This window comes from Coenobita brevimanus, chromosome 2 (genome assembly GCF_032717465.1).
Source record: "Coenobita brevimanus isolate Jiangsu-jjx chromosome 2, ASM3271746v2, whole genome shotgun sequence".
NCBI lineage: Eukaryota > Metazoa > Arthropoda > Malacostraca > Decapoda > Coenobitidae > Coenobita > Coenobita brevimanus.
In genome coordinates this window covers 35985370-36008941 of record NC_136955.1, presented here as the reverse complement: position 1 = coordinate 36008941, position 23572 = coordinate 35985370, and positions in this window count along the sequence as shown.

The window sequence follows — 23572 nt, the reverse complement described above, 5'->3', positions numbered from 1 at the left end:
ATATCATTTCCAAGTAAGAAAGTTACACCTGACATTGGGAGCGTGTCAACCAACCCAACCATAACGGAACCATTAACAAAACCAGACTCTAAATTCACTCTGCACAGAGGGACAGAGAAGTAATTGTTCCCTACACCTTGTAAGATTACAGTTTCATCAGAGGAATTAACATTAGAGCCTAGAACACTGGTCAGCATAAGGGATTGGCAAGCACCTGTATCACGATATATTTTAACTGATTTCCTGTCATTATTGTCCAGAGGACTGACAAAACCATCAGACAGGAAATTAGCACATGAACTCTTGAGAGTGTCACCCACGTTACTGCTCAAAAGAGGAGCTCCATCATGAGAATTTAAGTTACCCCTCAAAGCAGGTTCAATTAACTCAGTTAAAGAATTCTGGGAACTCTCAAGAGTGGACACTAGACCAATTGACTGAATATTCAAAGACTCCCCTTTGTTCACATCACGCTGTCTTCAGAAACATTTCTCCGTAGTATGACCAAGCTTACTACAATAAGTACATTTACTTTTCTGAAATCTAGATGTGAAGCTGGTATTTACTTCCTGAGAAACATCATCTTTATTCTTTTTTCTGTTACCTGTACTCTGAGTAGAGGCAACATACTTACTCTCAGCTTTCCCTTTTTCTCTAGAATATCTCTTGTGAGTGAGAACATATTCATCAGCTAAAACTGCAGCATCAGACAAATTATCTATTCTTTTCTCATCAAGATATAGGCTTACATCTTTATAAATACACCTCTTGAAGTCCTCCAGCAAAATCATCTGCTTAAATTTACCAAAATCAGAATCCACATTCTTAGAATTTAACCACTGCTCTAACAGATCTTCTTTGATTTTTGCATACTCAACATGGGATTGCTTATCTTGCTTGTAAGTTGTCCTAAATTTTACTTTATAGGCTTCAGGAACAAGCTCATAGGCCTTAAGAATCAAGCTCTTAACTACATCATAATTATCACATTGATCCTGAGGCAAAGATGCATAAGTTACTTGAGCTTTACCGGTGAGAACAGTTTGAAGGAGTACTGGCCAATACTGTTTGGGCCAATTAAAAACTGTAGCTACCCTCTCAAACAACTGAAAATACTTTGTTAAATCAGATTCATTAAAAGGAGGGACAAGTTTAACATTTTTAGCCACATCAAAATCATCAGAGCTAGATGATCCAGTTCCACATTGTTTCATGCGATACTCATGGTCTGCCTGAATCCAAGCAAGTTCAACTTGTGCGTGAAACTCAGCCTCCTTAACACAAGCCTCCTTAGCCTGAGACTCAGCCTCCTTAGCACGTGCTTGAAATTCAGCTTCCTTCACACGAGCCTCCTGCAGGGCTAGCTGTAACTTAGCTAATTCAATCTGCGTTTGCTCATTTGGAGGAGTTACATTAAACAAGCTTTCATTAATCATGTCAACAATTTGATCTTTAGAATGATGAGAGCGAACAGCAATTCCCAATTGTTGAGCAACAAGCTTAAGTTCATTCTTTGTTCTGTTTTCTACATCACACACTGTTTGCACATTTGACAAAAAATCTTTGGCTTCATCAAGTGTAGTAATAGCAGACATCATGAATAAGTAACAGTCACAAAATATCAAACAATATCCTTATGATAATATCCTGAATATCCTGATATGAGGTCGCCAAATTTATGTTACGGAACAGAGAAAGATAATGTACACTATAAGTGAGAATACTAAAAATCACTACTGTCCCGTAAAGTTCCAGGTTCAAAACAAAAGAGTTAGGTAAAATTACAAGTTAAAGTTTAATGCTCAAACTAACAACAAAACATTCAGGACTCATAAGGATAAGGTAATGGCAAAAAACAGGTTAAATATATGGTTAACTGCAATAGCCTCTATTAACATGAAATTAGAAAGAGTAAATTTACCTAAGTCAGCCCTGATAAAATGAAAATACACTGGGTAATGCTTAGTTAATGCAAGATAAATTATTACAGATACAAACTATTTTTAACAATTGGCTGACATGAAACTTTACATTAATCACAAAAGAACCTTACCAGGCCTACAAATTAACACCTGATGCTATACACTACAAGAACAAAATGTAATAACAGTTATACTCAAATTACACACAGCTGCTAGATGGTTGGAGACTTCCTGAGCACTCACAACAATAACTGTACAGGGGAGGACAGAGATGTGAACAAAATGAGGAGTAGATCTAAGTGGCAATGATGTAGAGACTGAGCTCATTATATAAGGGCCAGCAGAGCTTGATACAACTTGTAAGAAGGATGCGCAAATGAAGCCATGGGGACAAAGAGTTGACATTCCCGCTCTGAACAACAGAAAGAACGACTTACTCTACTATAACGGTAGAAGGGGGGGACTGAGGCAGAACACGCTCGTGATCAAACATGCAGCATACTGTGCGTTAAAATTACACAAAGGATGATGAAATCATAGGCTATGTAACAGTACCCACACTGTGTCATAACTGTAGGGCGGTTTCCTACCTTCCTCTAAGCAACTGCACGTATTTTACCAATTCTTTGTACACTAGATATGCACACTATATTGACATGATTCACTGTCACTATTTTTATAGCTTAATACTCACATTTCGTGTAGGGTAGAGGCAGTGTAGTTCATTAGAAACAGTAGCACAATCTTCGTTGGGCCAACAGCTGACAACGCCCAGAAATTCTTCAAAGACACCAAATTTCCTATTGTAAACACCAAATCTAATCACAACAGTGCCCAAATCCTATACACAAGCACTACTGGTATAGTGAAATATGTTGCATGGCCGAGACGGGGGGTAAGAGTGGAAATTTGAAGGGCCAAGCCACACAGTACCTCCCCCACTCGCAGCTCATTTGGTACTGAATAACCTGTCCGCTCTCTTGCCAGTATCGGGACCCACAGTTGCCAACTCATTATTTGACGAGGAGCAGGGAAGCTATGACACCTCCAAAAATGACGTTGATCGGCCGAAAACTTTTTCTCTTGTGAAAGATTTTATGCTTTAATGATGACAAAAGCGTCGATGTGTATGGGCGCAGCCACACCCTAATGACGACAAATGCGTCAATGCGTATGAAGGGGTAAATGAATTGTGTCTTTTAATGATAGAAAAGGCTTTCTATGTTCTGCATGAACTCTCTGGTTGTTTTTGTTATTGTTGAGCTACCCTGGTCTGTCTGGCCGAGCAGACCCAACAACCCTGAGCCTGCAACTGATCCTGCAGGGCCATTCGTTGCAGTGAACCGATTTTTTCCTGCAGCTGAAACCGTCATGCCACAGCAATGCTCAGGGAAAATGTTGGAGGTTTGGTTCCTGGGTAGAGGTTGCATTTACATCTCCCCACTCAGTTAACAGAGGCAGTATAGTAGGCCCCATATCACCGTATTATTTGGTTATATTGTTACAAGCCTGTATTGGAATTGTTTCCTGGGCAGTCATAAGGCTTGTCACCTAGTGAATAGCCACCTGAAGAGTAGTAAAAAGTGGTAGGAAGGAGGGCAGAAATAGGAAAAGGGGAATCGGGGAAAAAAAAAGAAAGAAAGAAAGAAGGAAGTAGGTTGCACTACATCGTGAGTGAATGATGGGAGCTAACATCTACTACTAGTTGTTTGGGTTTAACAGACATGAATACAAAAGATGTCGTTGTCCTTAAAAACTACAAGAGATAGAGCAAGAAGATATAAAGACAGTAAAAGCTATATGTTAACTGGAAAAGGGGGTAATAATATAAGCTAGTCTATAATAAGGAAACAAGATGAAACAGAGACTAACAAGGAAGGTGGAACAACGAAGAGAGAGGGGAAATGAGTGGAGGTAACGTCATATCATACAATATATATATATATATATACCGAAAGATGAAAAGGTAAATACAAAAGCAAAGAGCTCGGAGAGGTTGAGAGAAACTGAAGTTTGTGAGTGAAGGCTACTTGAGGCTGAGGGAAGTGACGCAGAGTGAACGAGGCTGAGGAAAATAGAGGAGACTGGGAGGAGCCAGGATAAGTTATGAGAGACTGAGGGATACTGGGGAAGGTGGCGTGTGTGAAGGATATTAAGACTGACACATACAACACACTCCACTCACATCTTGGTCCATGTATACAGCAGTCTCACAGTGGATAACTCTGAACCTGCAATACATTTAAGGTACGTAATGAGTTAATGAGTTACTGAGGTTATAAATGACTACTGGTTGCCACAGAAGAAAAGGAACTAGGTTAAAGGAAGCAGTGAATAAGTGAGATATACAGTATTTGTTAAAGATGATTAAATAGGAGGTGCATTTGACACAGGACTTTGTTAGAATGTAATGAATCACTGTCTGCTAGGTAGGTCTGTGTCTGAGTTTTCTGTTTGAATAAGCAGGTAAGAGCTGGGAATGGATGTAACAGTGATAAAAGTGAATGATTCAGTGAGTGAAAATAGATGGTTTCTGAGTGAATTGCAAGTGAATGTAGTTTTTTGCAATGTCAAAAGAAGCTTTTTAATATTTTCACCATGAATGAGTTGCTTGTATTTTTATTAAAATCATTGGGCTGAATCATGAATAGACACTATAATGTTACCGCATAAAGGCCGATTCACATGACCCGTTTTGGTTCCAACAGGCAGTCTGGCGGCTAGACGCCTTCGAGATATCTTACATGCATTCTAATGTACCTGCTCAGATGACTCGTCAAGCTGACAGTGGCAGCCATCCGCCAGCCGACCGACACGTCACGGATATCTTCTTGAGAAATCCTGGCCAGCTAGCTGGCGACTTGACCCCAGACTGACGAGTTGGTGATGGCTCATGTGAACGAGGATACGTAGCGTACCTGTCCATCCCACGACTCGCTGCTACTGCCTTGTCTATGTAGATAACACATACAGTTCACTGTTTGGCATCATGGACGAAAGGCTGATCGAATCTGTGCGTTCTTATGAAGAGTTATTTGATATGACTAATAAGAAGTATAGTGATAATCTGCATAACGAGAAGGTATTGAAAGCGACTGGTGAGGAACTAAACAAACCAGGTGCATGTGTCAAGTTTATTATACATGAAATTATAACCCATAATCTTTGCAGATAAAATTCATTGTTTTTCTTACCTTAATACAGGATATGCTATACCACTCCCAAGGTACTGCGGATATGCTATACCACTCCCAAGGTACTGCTCCACAGGACTACTGAAAAATTTTACATCATCTGCCAGTTCTTTATACAGGGTCCAGAATTCTCCCTTGAACCTTCTTTTTTTCAGTGACTGGTGTACCCAAATCCTTTTCCTCTTTCCACGAATTTTTTCTTCCCCCTCTTCCTCTAATAGTTGAGCAACTGCCACCAAATTCCTTAGAGACCGACCAGCCATGATCCTCACACAACAATGAGCACACACTAAATGATGATGCTGGATGGACCGGGAACGCTTCATGTGAATACACAACATTCTGACGGCATCAAGCCGGCGGACTGTCTATCGAACCAAAACGGGTTGTGTGAATCGTGCTTCCAGGAGGATCGTCAAAACCTTTTAAATATGATAGGTGGCAGAATCGGTAGAGAGGCGGCCTGCGGTCCTAACGGTCCCAGGCTCAAATCCCGGCTTGGGCAGGGAACAGTTTAAGGATCTGAATTTCACAAAAAAGCAGGCTTTTCTGATCTACCAGATTACCCCCCGACATGTCATAAAAGTATCCCCGCTAATACCAGTACACCAGTTCAGCATGAGACAGCCCTAGCATGTATTCAATATGGATGGTGGGTGTTAGCGCCGAAGTGGTGACATGAAGAGATGTAGGACTACTGGGCCCCAGGGGGGACTTGGGATAGGCACTGAAGCCTTTCGCCAGAGTCGGACACGCAAAAAAAAAAAAAAAAAAATCATAGCGGTTGAGACAGCTATGAGAAATTAATATCAGACGCTGCTGACTGGCTGCGTCAGAGGGCACATTGTGCTTAAGCAAAAAGAGCTGTGACAAAACGTTTTTAGAAAGTACTGGACGAAGCAGGGCTGTGAATGGGGAATGAATTTTATTAATGTTTACGTTTGGAATAATGAAACTTGTTCAAGTATGTTCAGGGCTAATAACTAAGAATGAAAGGCGTCGTCCGTTGATCTACATAATAACAGTGAGGAAAGGAACGAGGCGCGAAAGAGTGTAAGAAGGTAACGGGGGGAAACTGGTGATTGGGTGAAGGGGAAATGGGAAAGTCAAACAGGAAGGGAGACTGCAGGTGCAAGAGGGAGAGGAATAGACGATTAGATGGTGGAGGAAAGGGAAGTAAATGAGGGAAGTTGGGAGGCAGTGTGATTGAGGGAAGACAGGTGGGACGGAAAGTGAGAGAGCGGCAGTGGCTCTTTCTCTCTCTCTCATTTTCTTTCGCAGACTCTCTTTTTCACCATCTGTCCTTCCATCCCTTTTCCTTTCATTTTTTTTTTACTCCTTTTCCTTTTAAAAGTTGTTCCCTTTCTTCCGTTGTAGTTCTCTTTTCTTTACCTCTCTTGTCTCCCCCAGCACCCTCCCCTCCCCTCTCCACTTTCCTCTCCCCTTTATCTTTCATTCATCTCCCCTCCTCCTCCTTCTCCATCTTACCTACATTTGAAACCCATTAAGCGAAAACTGCCGAAGGTTGTGTGTGGAGGCCAGAGGTGAAGTTAGAGGAGAGGATAGGACGTATAGGAAACGGGGAGACGGTATGGTGAAAGGAGTGAGAAAAAGAAAAGATGTGGATAGAGGTTAACTTGAGAGAGAGAGAGAGAGAGAGAGAGAGAGAGAGAGAGAGAGAGAGAGAGAGAATTCTACCGCCAGGTTACTTTCTTGTAAAAATACAGATGTGACATTAACGTGGAGTCCTTGCCTGTGTTTACGTCTTGTATATTATGATAGAGGTGACCCTGGAGCCCCTGGTTCTCAACTGAACTTCATTCAGATATTTACTACTGTTATGTATCATGGTCTCAGAAAATACAAATAATAATAAGATGCAGGTGTGGTCTTGCAGTGTGGCCATGGCGTCATCAGATGCATTATTTACTACTTCGATCAGGAAAGCGAGGATAAAATGGTGATTTTTTTTTTTTTCTGTTGTTTGATATGTATCAGGATTTTTTTACGGAAAATAAAAGCTGTGGTGCTGACCACAACGGCTTTTGGGTCCGATAACACCATTGGTTTGTGATGGTCACTGAAAATGATGTACATCCTGATTGGCTGGAAATTAATATAATCTAACGTAATGTAATGCAACCAAATTTACTCTAAGCTAGGATTATTTAACATAACATACACTAATTTAAGTAACTTAGTCTTCCATGCCTAAGTGAACTCAACCTAATCTAATTTAACTTAGCCTAACCCTGTTTAATGTAGACTGGTATCATTTAACCTAAGTTAACAATGCTTATTCTTAACTGAACGTCTAGCACAGTGTAACCATATTTGACATAGTATAGGCGATCCTGATCTAACTGATCCTACTGTAACCAAACACAGCCAAAACTAAGCCTTAACATAAGCAACAACTTGATCTAACTCAGCATAACAAATCTAATCAGACCGACTAGACCTAACCCATGCTAACCAAGTTTAACCAGAGTTAAGTAGAAATGTGTGGACTGCTGACAGCATGATCTTGAGACAGATCCTAGACAGTCTTTACTCACCTTCCTTACCCGCCTAAGTGTCATAAAATATTGCAGGTAATTGCATCACACCTGTCTCGAATGATAGCCACGGCATGATTCGGTACAGATGGTACGGTGCAAATACTCAAATTGTAACATGTGAAGTTGGGTTGCGTCACCTGTCGTTCGGGAAGGACTCTTCATCCGCCTACTTCTTCATCTGTATGTTTCAGCCTGACATTTCTGTCTATCTGTGAACACACACACACACACACACACACACACACACACACACACACACACACACATACACACACACACGGATGGAGGCATCGGGTTAGCCATACTGTGACGTGAAGCTTCTTGTACTTCATCGGCAATCCAAAACAACAGACTGGCTAAGTATGATAGGACAAAGTAGTATCATTATCTTGGAGGCTGGTGATTAAACAGTGGATGGGTTTACTGGAACATTATTGTGTTAAGCGTATAGTTTCACACAGATGAATTCTGACTGCTGAAAAAAAAAAAAAAAAAAAATATAATGTGTTCATAGACATGGACGACTGGAGTACACAACACCTGAGGGACTGGGGCGTTTAGCAGTACATAGAAAGACAGACCTTTTCGTGTTCTTGAAAATTAGATTATTATTCCCCTTTACTAGGAAATGGGGGAAATAGAAGTGTGGGGTAATCATAGTGGAATTTGTCTTCTTAGTTTAATAGCAGTATATGGTTGGATACTTGCTGACAGAGGTAGAGAAATAACAGAGGAATTAGTTTGAGAAGAACAGGGAGTCAGTCCACTGCAGGATAAAGGTCACAACGACCTTTTTCCACTCTGATCTCATCCCTGATAGCCTGTTCCATTCAGCCACAGGTAATCTCGGAATATCATCTCCCTACCCTGTTTTCTGTTTGCCTCATCCTTTCACTTCATCTCTGGGTTACAACACACACATCCCGGTTTTCCATATGTTACCTTTTCAGAATAGGACGTGACCTGCCCACATCCAATTTTGTTCTTTGGCAGCTGTTATTCTTACCTGTACTGTCGCCTGCACTCTTAAACAGGAAGGTCTCCTTTCACTCAGCATGTGACACCCACTGAGCTCTATAGTATGGAGGGGCTTTCTCATGGGTAGCTCAGCGTAGTTTGTGTGCCAGCCGCCAGGGCAGCGCTGATGTAGTGGCAGCCATGTTTATGCACCTCTTGTGACGCACGCGGCGTTTGAAATCAGACCATGAATCCGGAAAATAAAGTGCCATGGTCCACTGCTCAGCTTACGGATGCAAAATTAGGCACAGGAATTCATCGAAGAGAGAGATGACATTATATTTCACAGGTATGAAATATGACTTGGTGCTAAATCTACAAGATTACTGGATACAGTATGTTAAATGATCGAGAAAAGACTCTTCCTTCTCAAGAAGCACTGGACTCAGTAACTAAATACTTTTGTTATTTGAGCACTTGTATTGGCAAGAGAGACAGGGAGGCTTCCACAATGCAAGTGAGAGTGTAGTTAAAATCTGTCATGAAACTGAGAAATGCTTTCAAATTTTGCAGAAAAAAAAAAAAAAACAGCCTATGCCACAAGTTGTTTCCACAGTTGTGTTACACATCTCGCACAGCATTACTATTCAGAGATTATTTGATTGTCTAAACACCCATACGTTTGACACCTCCTTAGAGGAGAATCATGTTCACAAATTAATAAAACTGATATCACATTGCTACAGTATTATTAGGGTACATCACATTAAGAAATTTATCACAGAGGAAGCTATTGGCACTAAAGTAAGACAGCAGCTGGCTAGGTTGATTGTATTTGAAGAAAAGCATAATTATGGTAGTATGTTTATGCTTATGAAGATGTGTGGGTAGCTATTAGACAATAACATTTTTTTACTGTATTAAATGTACTTATTGTATATATTATGTGATGGTGAAATACATTATATATGTGCTCTTTCCATCGACTTCAGTTGTATCTTTGCTATCATAATTATACAGACAATAGGTTAAGGCGTTCAAAAAGAGAAACGATAAAAAAAAAAAAAAGTATGTTCTGCAGTGCAGAACCTACGACTTTAATTTATTCATTCTCTTGGCTAAATGGGTCATATAATTCGTACAGCTGGGCAGAAAAAGTCATAATCTCTCTCTCTCTCTCTCTCTCTCTCTCTCTCTCTCTCTTATATATATATATATATATATATATATATATATATATATATATATATATATATATATATATATATATATATATATATATATATATGTGTGTGTGTGTGTGTGTGTGTGCATTTTGCAGAAATAGGAACGAAGAGTTTAGAAACAGCTCTCAATATGTGTAGCAGGTGGCATGTTGCGGGTGGTGGCTCAGATTAACCATTCTCTAGGTGAATAGAAGGGTTGCCAGTGACTCATATCCCATGACTGTGGCGAAATAATACCATGTTCGTCTTTGTCCCTCCATAGTCATAATTCATAGATATCATAGGGAAGTGTTGCAGTGTAACGGTAATAAATATTTAAATGATTCCACCGTAGCATAGCTATTTGGTTGAGTGTGAGGGAAATATATTACCTCTGCACGTTCTCTCCCTTCAGCTGGGTAAAGTAGTCTGGGGTTGGCCGAGCCGATGCTTATATATCGGAATTATTAATTTATACTAGGACTCCGACTTACGGGAATAGCTAATGATAGTGTGATGCGTGGTCCCTTACAGCAGCTCGTCTGTTTAGATGCAGCGCTCAGCATTGTCCCGAATTGCGCATCATATACGGAGGTTGATTCATGGAGGCCTGATATCTACATGTGGCACCTAACCTCTCTGTGCCTGCATCTTCATTTCCAACACATTTTTTAATCACAGGTTAATAGTAACACTAGGAGTATCAGTAATCAACTATGCCACAAAAATACAACTGCTTCCAGGAGCATATTGTGACACTTTACTTCATCAGAAGTGATTAATACAGCGATATGCAGTAGACATCACTGTAGTGGCCTGGAAGTGCGTCATCAGAATCAGGCAATCCAGCCATTCCGAGATGACTAGCTATGCTACGTACATTTTCACTCTCATCGTGGCCGGAGCTTCGAGAACTTTTTGGTGTGAGTATACCTTCACAAGTTACTGTTAAATCAACAAGGAACGTCCCATATTACACCTTCATAGTGAAGGAGTCCCGAGGCAACGTTTACAAAATATAGGACTTGTAATTAACTGGCTTATGCCCCTGAGTGAATAACCTGGAAAGACATCATGTAAATGGAATGGATGTTGGTCAGACATTAATTCTGTAAAACAGTTAGGGTCTACAGTCCCAATGGACCTAGGTTCGAATCCCAGCTGGGACAGGGAAGAGTTTAAGGGTGTGAATTTCGTAAAATCACACACTACTGATCTACCTGAAGTCCCGCCGACATGTCATTCAATCATCCCTGTTGATACTAGTACACCAGTCCTGTATGAAACAGACCTAGTATGTATTCAATATAGGCGGAAGATGTTAGCGCGCCGAAGTGGTGACATGGAGGTGTATGGTATGTTGGAAGACTACTGGGCCTTGGGAACAGACTGTGAAGCCTATGCCCAGAGTCGAACACATTAAAAAAAAAAAAAAAGTGAGAGAAACAGTGAAATGTATTAACGATGTATCGGTGAAACCCGAGGTATCACAAGTTATTGCAAAAACTGTGAGTGAAGACTCCACAATAACATCCCGTACTTTATAAACGAGACAGCTCTTTAGTCTTAGGTGTGTGAGAGAACACATCAGAGAATATATTGATTACTTCATTAATGGTAAGGTTGATGGAGGGTTTGGTGTGAGGTGATGGTGTGTTTAACTGAAAGGGGAGAGATGAGGTGATAATGAGGATCGTGTTCAGGTAATCGTGAAGGTGGGTGAAATGATAGTGATAATGATGGTGGCTGTTAGGTTATGGTAGTTGTAATGGCGATAATGATGGTGGCTTGATGATAATGATTGTGGTGGTCATGTTGGGTATGTGTGGCAATAAAGTTGGGGATGGTGATAGTGAAGTAATGTAGCAGTGGCAGAGATAATAAGACCGTGATGATTTTGATAGTAATGGCGGAACTGATGGTAATGATGGCGGCAAAGTGAGGTGACAGAGATATATGGTTGGGAAGATAATGGTGACTATGATGGTGATCTTGGAACTGATAGTGATGATGCAGTAAGCAGGGGGGAGCGTGGTCAATGGAGTGATGGTAATGATAGTACTGATTTGGGAAGGTTCTAAAGGAATACATGTGGAGAAGTGTGAGGCTGGAATGAAACACGTAGGGGGAGGAGCACAAAATTATTGTCCTACATCAATATAATCGGCAACTATAAGGCTCTACTCCGTCCTGTGCTACGCTAACTAAATTTCCATCAAATATGAGTACTGCATCATGCATGAGTTAACTGGCGAAGTGTATATGCCTGAACTACGGAGGCTACTGTGTTTATTAACTGCTCCTTACCAGCTGATAAATATATCAATTTTCTTAATCTGGCCACTGCTACAATCAGCTAACTTAACTTGCGAGACACCAGTTAGTGAAATGGATGAAACAATCTTCATTACCCTTCACCAAACAGGTAGCACTTTAGCTGAATAAAATCGTCTGACGTCAGCCAATGTATATTATAACGTACGTGTACTTTTTCCAGCTGAAAAGGTTAATGGAGATTTCCTGTGACCACTTTTCCGACGGGTCTCTCTTAAGCTGAAAAAAGCCCCTCCATTAAAATAATGACGCCCATGTAATTTGTATCACTGATAAAACCAGGATTTTTTTTATTTACTTGGCGGAGGACGTTCTTTGTGATAAGTTCAATTAAGGTGATCAAGGACGAGGTAAAACTGGTGATTAATGGAAATATACGAGAAGGGAAACGAGACGGATAAATAATTTTAGAGAACTGGAATTGTTATTCTCGGTTTCTTCTTAAGTCGTTCTGGTTATTTGCTTAATATCAAATCTCACTCAGTAACAAAATGCGTGCCACAGTCTTCCTCACTCCAAGGTGTCCTGCCAAACTGGAATCATGAGCCACTCTAATGATATCCTGCCTACAAACACGAGGGATGACAACTTGATGTACAACCTCCCATTCACAGTCGGCTGATGCTGTTGGGGGTCTCCACTTCCTCATAAGTACTCCTGACTTTACATAATAACAAGTAGAAGCACCGGCTGACTCTTCCTCACTGTAAGCAGAGTTAGCTAGACCTTTCAACTCAGGGTCAGCAACCTGCAACTCAACCAACTCTTGACGAGACAAATTATCAACACCACGGGGTACTGCCTCATCTTGTGAGTGGTCCAAATTAGCAAGAAAAGTGTCAGCTAGGATAACATCATCATCATCATTATCCTCTAAATCACCAGTAACTTTAGACTTAGCCCTAGTGACAGCACATGCAGGGAACACATCAGGGACATCACAATCCTGGGCCGCAGCCACTGGCTCACTAGACGACTGAGGAGCTGGACACACTTGACTTCCACCAATATCATTTCCAAGTAAGAAAGTTACACCTGACATTGGGAGTGTCTCAACCAACCCAACCATAACGGAACCATTAACAAAACCAGACTCTAAATTCACTCTGCACAGAGGGACAGAGAAGTAATTATTCCCTACACCTTGTAAGATTACAGTTTCATCAGAGGAATTAACATTAGAGTCTAGAACACTGGTCAGCATAAGGGATTGGCAAGCACCTGTATCACGATATATTTGAACTGATTTCCTGTCATTACTGTCCAGAGGACTGACAAAACCATCAGACAGGAAATTAGCACATGAACTCTTGAGAGTGTCACCCACGTTACTGCTCAAAAGAGGAGCTCCATCATGAGAATTTAAGTTACCCCTCAAAGCAGGTTCAGTTAACTCAGTTAAAGAATTCTGGGAACTCTCAAGAGTGGACACTAGACCAATTGACTGAATATTTAAAGACTCCTTTATTATCATGTAGAAAAGATCTCTCAGAGTTTCTATAACACTTATATCATCAACCTAAACTACTGAGAAGACAAGCCTCTGATGACACTAGAAAGCTTACATTTCTGCTGCCTTCGACTTTTTTTTTTTTTTCGGTGTTGGTTTGATCTCTTATCATCAGTTGCCGAAAATCAGTGCTACCAACACTAAGCGACAACAAAAGCTTCAGCTATTACCGTACATTTTTGGCATCATCAGATGATTTGATCCACCTGAAAGTGACTGACCATCATGACTCAGCATACGAATTTAGCAAAGCAGGCAAGATTTTGCACACACACACACACACACACACACACACACACACACACACACACACACAAAGAAAGAGAGAGAAAGAGAGAGAGAAAGCAAGACAAGAGGCAAGGCGGGAGAACCTCGACCAGCAAGCACATTAAAAAGTTCCAGTGGCGCCATCTGAAACGAGGTTGGGGAAAAGGGGTGAATGATGAGACGGGGAACGAAAGACTAGTGATGGCGGTAGGGTGGTGGGCGGCAGGATCAGCGTCGAGAGAAGCAGATGAGGAGGAATGATAATACTGTTTCCCTCGAAATAAAAAAATGAATGTATGTGAAAGCGAGGTATAGAAGTCTAGGTATGAAAACTAAGAAAGAGTAAAAATGAGTGTGAGAAATATATCAAAGTATGTACATGACACCATTGCCCAGATTTTCAAGTTTTAACTTGACAAGTTAGACGAGAACGAGTTTACAAATGAAAACCCTTATTGTGTGCCTGATGTATGCCTGAGATGGAGAGAGGCGAAAATGTGGAAGATTTGAATATTAAAAGAATATGATGTACTTTAAGACGCCAGTTTTCACATCTGGATTCTAAACCCCTTTAGGATTCTATTTCTCGCATTTATATTGTAAAATAATATGAGAATAATAATGCTGATGAGGGTGGGGAATGAAACTATAATACAGCGTGACAGCTTGAAGAAGGAAGGTGACATAGAACAGCCGATGATTTTATATCTTCAGAGAAAGCGAATAAAGGAATCAAGGAACAGAGATTAACTGCTTCAGTACCACATGTCTGTATTAAAATAAAAAATAATAAAAAAAGGGCTGACTTGAAACTTGTTAATGAATTGTGTCTTCCCATTATAGAAAAGGCCTCCTCTGTGCTCCATGAACTATTTGGTTGTCTTCCTTATTGTTGAGCCATCCTGGCGAGCATGCAACCGACAGTGCAGAGCCATGCCTTGCAGTGAACCGATTTTCTCCTGCGGCCGACAGCGCCTCGCCACAGCAATGCTCGGGGAAAAGGTTGGGGTTTGGTTCCTGGGTAGAGGCTGCATTTGCTTCTCTCCATCTAATTAACAGAGACACTATAGTAGGCCCCATATCACCCTGTTATTTGGTTTAATGGTAACAATCCAGTGTTGGAACTGTTTCTTGGGGTGCTAACAGTCATAACGAATTTCACTCAGTCAATAGCCATCTGAAGAGTAAGAAAATGTGGCAGGAAGGACAGGAGAAAGGAGAAAAGAGAAAGACATAAAAAAAAAAAGAAGCAAGTAGGTAGCACTACGTCAAGCATGTGAATGATGGTCGCCACCACCTGCCACTAGTCGTTTGGGTTCAACAAGCATATGTGCAAAAGATGTCGTCGCCCTTAAAAACTGCAAGAGATAGAGTAAGAAGTTATAGGAGACAGTCAGTGCTATATATCAGCTGGAAAAGGTTAGGTATATATATATATATATATATATATATATATATATATATATATATATATATATATATATATATATATATATATATATATATATATATATAGTTACGGAACAGAGAAAGATAATGTACACTTTAAGTGAGAATGCTAAAAATCACTACTGTCCCGTAAAGTTCCAGGTTCAAAACAAGAGTTAGGTAAAATTACAAGTTAAAGTTTAATGCTCAAACTAACAACAAAACATTCAGGACTCATGAGGATAATGTAATAGCAAAAAACAGGTTAAATATATGGTTAACTGCAATAGCCTCTATTAACACGAAATTAGCAAGAGTAACTTGAGGAGTTAGCACAAGATAGGATGTGGTGGTGTGAGTTCATCGAGGCCCTATGCATCCCCGAGGGTGCCACAGGAAATGATTGATTGATTGATTGATTGCCCTGATAAAATAAAAATACACAAGGTAATGCTCAGTTAATGCAAGATAAATAATTACAGATACAAAATATTATTTAAAATGACTGATATAAAACCCCACATCAATCACAAAGACCTCACCAGGCCCAAGAATCAACCCTATGCTACACAGTACAAGAAGAAATGCAATAACAGTTATACTCAAATTACACACAGCTGCTAGATGTTTGGAGATTTCTTGAGCACTCACAATAATAATATCTGTACAGGGGAGGACAGAGATGTGAACAAAATGAGGAGCAGATCTAAGTGGCAATGATGCAGAGACTGAGCTCATTATATAGGGGCCAGCAGAGCTTGATACAACTTGTAAGAAGGACGCGCAAATGAAGCCATGGGGACAAAGAGCTGAAAATCCCGCTCGGAATAACAGAGAGAACGACCTTTATCCCAGTCTTTCTGATGTTCCAAACAGCATTTCTTGAGCATCGATTTGAGTGTTTGATGATATCTCTCCAACGTTCCTTGGGTCTGGGGATGGTAAGCTGAAGACGTGATCTGGGTGATGCCCAACTCTTTCAGAGACTGCTTGAAAACGTTTGACATGAAATTACTTCCCCGGTCGGACTGTACCTCCTTGGGCAGACCAAACTTGGTGAAGAACCCTAGCATTTCCTTAACCACGTTCTTTGCTGAGATATTTCTAAGTGGAATGGCTTCAGGATAACGAGTAGCCATATCAATCATGGTCAACACATAAGAAAATCCTGAAGAAGTCTTAGGAAGAGGGCCCACAATATCCACCAACACACGGGTGAAAGGCACCTCAAAAAGGGGAATGGGAACTAGAGGTGCAACCTTTTCGGTCTGATTACACTTCCCCACAACTTGACAGGTGTGACAAGACTTACAATACCAGGAAACATCCCTGAAGATACCTGGCCAGTAGAAGTGTTTCAAAATGCGTGCCACAGTCTTCCTCACTCCAAGGTGTCCTGCCAAACTGGAATCATGAGCCACTCTAATGATATCCTGCCTACCAACACGAGGGATGACAACTTGATGTACAACCTCCCATTCACAGTCGGCTGATGCTGTTGGGGGTCTCCACTTCCTCATAAGTACTCCTGACTTTACATAATAACAAGTAGAAGCACCGGCTGACTCTTCCTCACTGTAAGCAGAGTTAGCTAGACCTTTCAACTCAGGGTCAGCAACCTGCAACTCAACCAACTCTTGACGAGACAAATTATCAACACTACGGGGTACTGCCTCATCTTGTGAGTGGTCCAAATTAGCAAGAAAAGTGTCAGCTAGGATAACATCATCATCATCATTATCCTCTAAATCACCTAGTGACAGCACATGCAGGGAACACATCAGGGACATCACAATCCTGGGCCGCAGCCACTGGCTCACTAGACAACTGAGGAGCTGGACACACTTGACTTCCACCAATATCATTTCCAAGTAAGAAAGTTACACCTGACATTGGGAGTGTCTCAACCAACCCAACCATAACGGAACCATTAACAAAACCAGACTCTAAATTCACTCTGCACAGAGGGACAGAGAAGTAATTATTCCCTACACCTTGTAAGATTACAGTTTCATCAGAGGAATTAACATTAGAGTCTAGAACACTGGTCAGCATAAGGGATTGGCAAGCACCTGTATCACGATATATTTTAACTGATTTCCTGTCATTACTGTCCAGAGGACTGACAAAACCATCAGACAGGAAATTAGCACATGAACTCTTGAGAGTGTCACCCACGTTACTGCTCAAAAGAGGAGCTCCATCATGAGAATTTAAGTTACCCCTCAAAGCAGGTTCAGTTAACTCAGTTAAAGAATTCTGGGAACTCTCAAGAGTGGACACTAGACCAATTGACTGAATATTTAAAGACTCCTTTTTATTCACATCACGCTGTCTCCTGAAACATCTCTCCGTAGTATGACCAAGCTTACTACAATAAGTACATTTACTTTTCTGAAATCTAGAGGTGAAGCTGGTATTTACTTCCTGAGAAACATCATCTTTATTTTCTTTCCTGTTACCTGTACTCTGAGTAGAGGCAACGTACTTACTCTCAGCTTTCCCTTTTTCTCTAGAATATCTATTGTGAGTGAGAACATACTCATCAGCTAAAACTGCAGCATCAGACAAATTATCTATTCTTTTCTCATCAAGATACAGGCTTACATCTTTATAAATACACCTTTTGAAGTCCTCCAGCAAAATCATCTGCTTAAATTTGTCAAAATCAGAATCCACATTCTTAGAATTTAACCACTGCTCTAACAGATCTTCTTTGATTTTTGCATACTCAACATGGGATTGCTTATCTTGCTTGTAAGTTGTCCTAAATTTTACTCTATAGGCTTCAGGAACAAGCTCATAGGCCTTAAGAATCAAGCTCTTAACTACACCAAATTATCAGATTGATCCTGAGGCAAAGATGCATAAGTTACTTGAGCTTTACCGGTGAGAACAGTTTGAAGGAGTACTGGCCAATACTCTTTGGGCCAATTAAAACCTGTAGCTACCCTCTCAAACAACTGAAAATACTTTGTTAAATCAGATTCATTAAAAGGAGGGACAAGTTTAACATTTTTAGCCACATCAAAATCATCAGAGCTAGATGATCCAGTTCCACCTTGTTTCATGCGATACTCATGGTCTGCCTGAATCCTAGCAATTTCAACTTGTGCCTCAGCCTCCTTAGAACGGGCCTCCGCCTCCTTAGCACGAGACTCCGCCTCCTTAGCCTGAGCTTCCTGCAGGGCTAGCTGTAACTTAGCTAATTCAATCTGCGTTTGCTCATTTGGAGGAGTTACATTAAACAAGCTTTCATTAATCATGTCAACAATTTGATCTTTAGAATGATGAGAGCGAACAGCAATTCCCAATTGTTGAGCAACAAGCTTAAGTTCATTCTTTGTTCTGTTTTCTATATCACACACTGTTTGCACATTTGACAAAAAATCTTTGGCTTCATCAAGTGTAGTAATAGTAGACATAATTAATAAGTAACAGTCACAAAATATCGAGCAATATCCTTATGATAATATCCTGAATATCCTGATAAGAGGTCGCCAAATTTATGTTACGGAACAGAGAAAGATAATGTACACTTTAAGTGAGAATACTAAAAATCACTGCTGTCCCGTAAAGGTCCAGGTTCAAAATAAAAGAGTTAGGTAAAATTACAAGTTAAAGTTTAATGCTCAAACTAACAACAAAACATTCATGACTCATGAGGATAATGTAATGGCAAAAAATAGGTTAAATATATGGTTAACTGCAATAGCCTCTATTAACACGAAATTAGCAAGAGTAAATTTATCTAAGTCAGCCCTGATAAAATAAAAATACACAAGGTAATGCTCAGTTAATGCAAGATAAATAATTACAGATACAAAATATTATTTAAAATGACTGATATAAAACCCCACATCAATCAAAAAGACCTCACCAGGCCCAAGAATCAACCCTATGCTACACAGTACAAGAAAAAATGCAATAACAGTTATTGCTGGGCCTTGATAGCAGGCTGTGAAGCCTATGCCCAGAGTCGGACACATAAAAAAAAAAAAAAAAAAATACTCAAATTACACACAGCTGCTAGATGTTTGGAGATTTCTTGAGCACTCACAATAATAATATCTGTACAGGGGAGGACAGAGATGTGAACAAAATGAGGAGCAGATCTAAGTGGCAATGATGCAGAGACTGAGCTCATTATATAGGGGCCAGCAGAGCTTGATACAACTTGTAAGAAGGACGCGCAAATGAAGCCATGGGGACAAAGAGCTGAAAATCCCACTCGGAATAACAGAGAGAACGACTTACTCTACTATAACGGTAGAAGGGGGGGACTGAGGCAGAACACGCTCGTGATCAAACATGCAGCATACTGTGCGTTAAAATTACACAAAGGATGATGAAATCATAGGCTATGTAACAATATATATATATATATATATATATATATATATATATATATATATATATATATATATATATATATATCCCTAAGGATGAAAAGGTAATTACAAAAGCAAATAGCTCGGAGAGGTTGAGAGAAGCTAAGTTGGTGAGTGAAGGCTACGTGAGGCTGAGGGAAGTGATGCGGAGTGCAGGAGGCTGGGGAAAGTAGTGGAGACTGGGAGGAGCCAGGGCAAGTTATGAGAGACTGAGGGATATTGGGGACGATGGCGTGTGTGAAGAGTATTAACACTGACGGGTACAACACTCCACTCACATCTTGGTCCATCTATACAGTACAGTAGTCTCACAGTGGGTAACTCGGAACGAGTAATGCGGTTGAGGTATGTGATGAGTTAATGAGTTACGGGGTTATAAATGACTGCTGGTTGCCGCAGAAAAAAAAGAACTAGATTATTGGAAGCTGCGAATAAGGGAGATATACAGTACTTGTTAAAGATGACGAATTAATAGTCGATGCATGTGACACAGGCCTTTGTTAGAAAGTAATGAATCACTGTGTCCAAGGCAGGTCTGTGACTGTTAGTGGTCTGTATGATTAAGGAGGTATGATCTGGGAATGGATGTAACAGTGATAAAAGTGAATGAGTCAGTGAGTGAAAACAGATGATTTCTGAGCGAACTGCAAGTGAATGTAGTTTTCTGTAATGTCCAAAGGAGCTTTATTATATTTTGACAAGGAATGATTTGCCTTTATTTTTATCAAAATCATTAGGAGGAATCAAGAACACAAACTATAATGTTTTTATATAAAGGAGGATCGTGAAAACCGTTTTATATAGTAGGTTTCTCCAAGCTTAATCATAGAGGTTTAGATGGCTACGGGAAATCAATAATACCAGACGTTGTTGACTGGCTGCGAAAGAGGACACACTGCGTATGCAAAAAAATAAAATAAAATAAAATAAAAAAACTGACAAAACGCTTTTAGAAAGTAAATAATGTTCTGGACGAATGTTACTCTGTGAATAATGAAACTTGTTGTTCAAGTATGTACAGACTGATAAGTAGGAATGAAAGGTATCATCCACTGATCTACATACTGAGTGAGGAAAGGAACAAGGCGCGAAGGAGTGCAAGAAGGTAACGGTGGGAAATTGGTGATTGGGTGAAGAGGAAATGGGAAAGTCAAGCAAGAAGGGAGACTGCAGGTGCAAGAGGGAGAGGAATAGACGATTAGATGGCGGGTTAGGGAAGTAAATGAGGGAAATTGGGAGGCAGTGTGATTGAGGGAAGACAGGTGGGACGGAAAGTAGGAGAGAGCGGCAGTGGATCTCTCTCTCTCTCTCTCTCTCTCTCTCTATTTTCTTACATAGTCTCTCATTTTTATCTCTGTCTTTCTATCCCCTATCCCTTCATTTTTTTTTTTACTCCTTCGCCGTCTAAAATTTGTTTTACATCCATTGTAATTGTCTTTTAACTCTCTTGTCTCCCCCAGCACTCTCTCTCCTCCTCTCTCCACTTTCCCCTCCCCTTTCCCTCTCTCCCATTCATCTCTCCCCCTCCCCCTCCCTCTTACCTACATTTCAGACCCATTAAGCGAAAACTGCTGGAGGTTGTGTGTGTGCAGGCCAGAAGTGAAGTTAGGGGAGAGGAGAGGAAGGATAGGGAAGGGGGAGAAAGTGTGGTAAAAGGAGTGGGAAAAGGAAAAGATGTGGATAGAGGTTAAGTTAGAGAGAAAGAGAGGTTTCTACTCCCGGTGAGACTTCTACTGCAGGTTATTTTATTGTACAAATACAGATGTGGCCTTAACGTGGAGTCCTTGCTTATGCTTACGTCTTGTATATTATGACAGAGGTGACCCTGGAGCCCTTGGATTTCAAATGAACTTTATTCTAATATTTACTGCTGTGTTTTGTATCATGGTCTCAGACAACACAAATAATAATAAGAAGCAGGTATGGTCTTGAGGTGTGGCCATGGTGTCCTCAGCTGCACCATTCACTGCTTATTAAGGAGGAAGCCGAGGATAGAATGGTGATTTTCTCAATTGTTTTAACTGTATGAGGATTTTTTACGGAATATAATAGATGTGGTGCTGACCACAACGGCGTTTGGGTCCGATAATGCCCTTGGTTGGTGTACATACTGAGTGGCTGAAAATTAAGCTAACATAACCTAATGAAATATAACCAAAGATGGCCTAAGCTAGGATTATTTAATATATTTTACACAAATCTAACATAATTTACTGCTCTATGCCTAAAATAATTCAACTTAATCCAATTTAACATAGCCTAAACCAATTTAAGTACCATAGTATATCACCATCATCATCCGGATCTCCTTTCTCACCATAGGGCAGGGTGAGGAGTAGCAACGTCCAGACAGCCTAAGTTTGACCAATCCAATGGGCCCACGCTTCCATTCACTCATCATTCAAGTCCCCGGAATCCTGGCTTTATCGGATACGCCAAAAACATTCACCACATTCTGTAGCCACACATAAACGTATCCGATTGAGTCAATCCGGACGCTGCCGCGTTAAAAAGAGGTGCCAAATCCCTGATCATGCACTTCTCCTCACAACATTCATCGTGCCAGCTCAATTCCTTGTCAGTTCACTAGCCTCACCGACTTCCAAACCTCTCTTCCTCACACACCCATCCACCTTATCTCTCCACCTTCTCCTTGGCCTACCTCGCCTCCTCCCTCCCTCAAAATCGCTCAGATATACCTTTTTCACCATTCTATTGTTATCCATTCTCTTCACATGACCATACCATCTCAGTACACTCTTTTCAATTCTGGTGTCCATGTACTTCCTCACTCCACATCTTTCATGAATCACAATATTTCGTGTCCTATCCACCTTCTGTACATCACATTCATTCCTCAGCAGTCCCATCTCCACTGCTCTTACACTTGACCTTTCATTTTCATGTTACACTACAGTCTCACATCCATATGTTAAAGCTGGCACTAACACTCCTTCATGTAAGCCTCGTGCAGCGGCATCACTCAAGCCTCTGCTTCTTATCAAGGCCTTCATTGTACCAGCTACTTTTCTTCCTTGTGTCGCTCTACTTTCAACTCCTTTTGCACATTTTATCCAGGTATTTCAACTCTCTCACCAATTCCAGTCTCTCTCCATTCACTGTAAGATCGCACTGGGAGTCACCTTCTCTCTCAATAACCATCACTTTACTCTTTTCTACATTCACTCTCGAGGCTCGACGCTCACAAACGTCAGCAAAACTCTGCACTAGCCTACCAAATTCTTGTCCGGTACTAGCAAGCAGTACTGCATCATCAGCATACAACAAATTTGAGATATTCCATCCATCACCATTCATTTCCAACGCCATCCCTCTCTCCACTTCTCGTGTTATTACTTCTCTCATCACCCCATTCATGAATACATTGAACAACCATGTGGACATAACCTTGTCGCACGCCCACACCGATCGTGAACCATTCACTTAGATGCCCATTTATTATCTTACCCCTATAAAATACTATGACTTTAGTTTTATCTGTATTTTCCTGCAGTGCCCAAAGGCTACAATAATTTCCAATGGCACCTACAGCAAGTTGCGACTGTTGGTCATTATCTGCAATTACTGTGCATGTAACAGGCAAAAAAAACTGAAATACATGTTTATATTATTCTCATTTAAATTACTGGCAACTGTTCCAGTGATAAATGATAATGATGATGATGATGATGATGATGATGATGGTGATGATGATGATTATTATAATTATTATTCCATCCATCCATGGATGGAATAATCCATCATCCAATCCTACGTTGCCCCACGAGGAGCTTAGGAGCTCG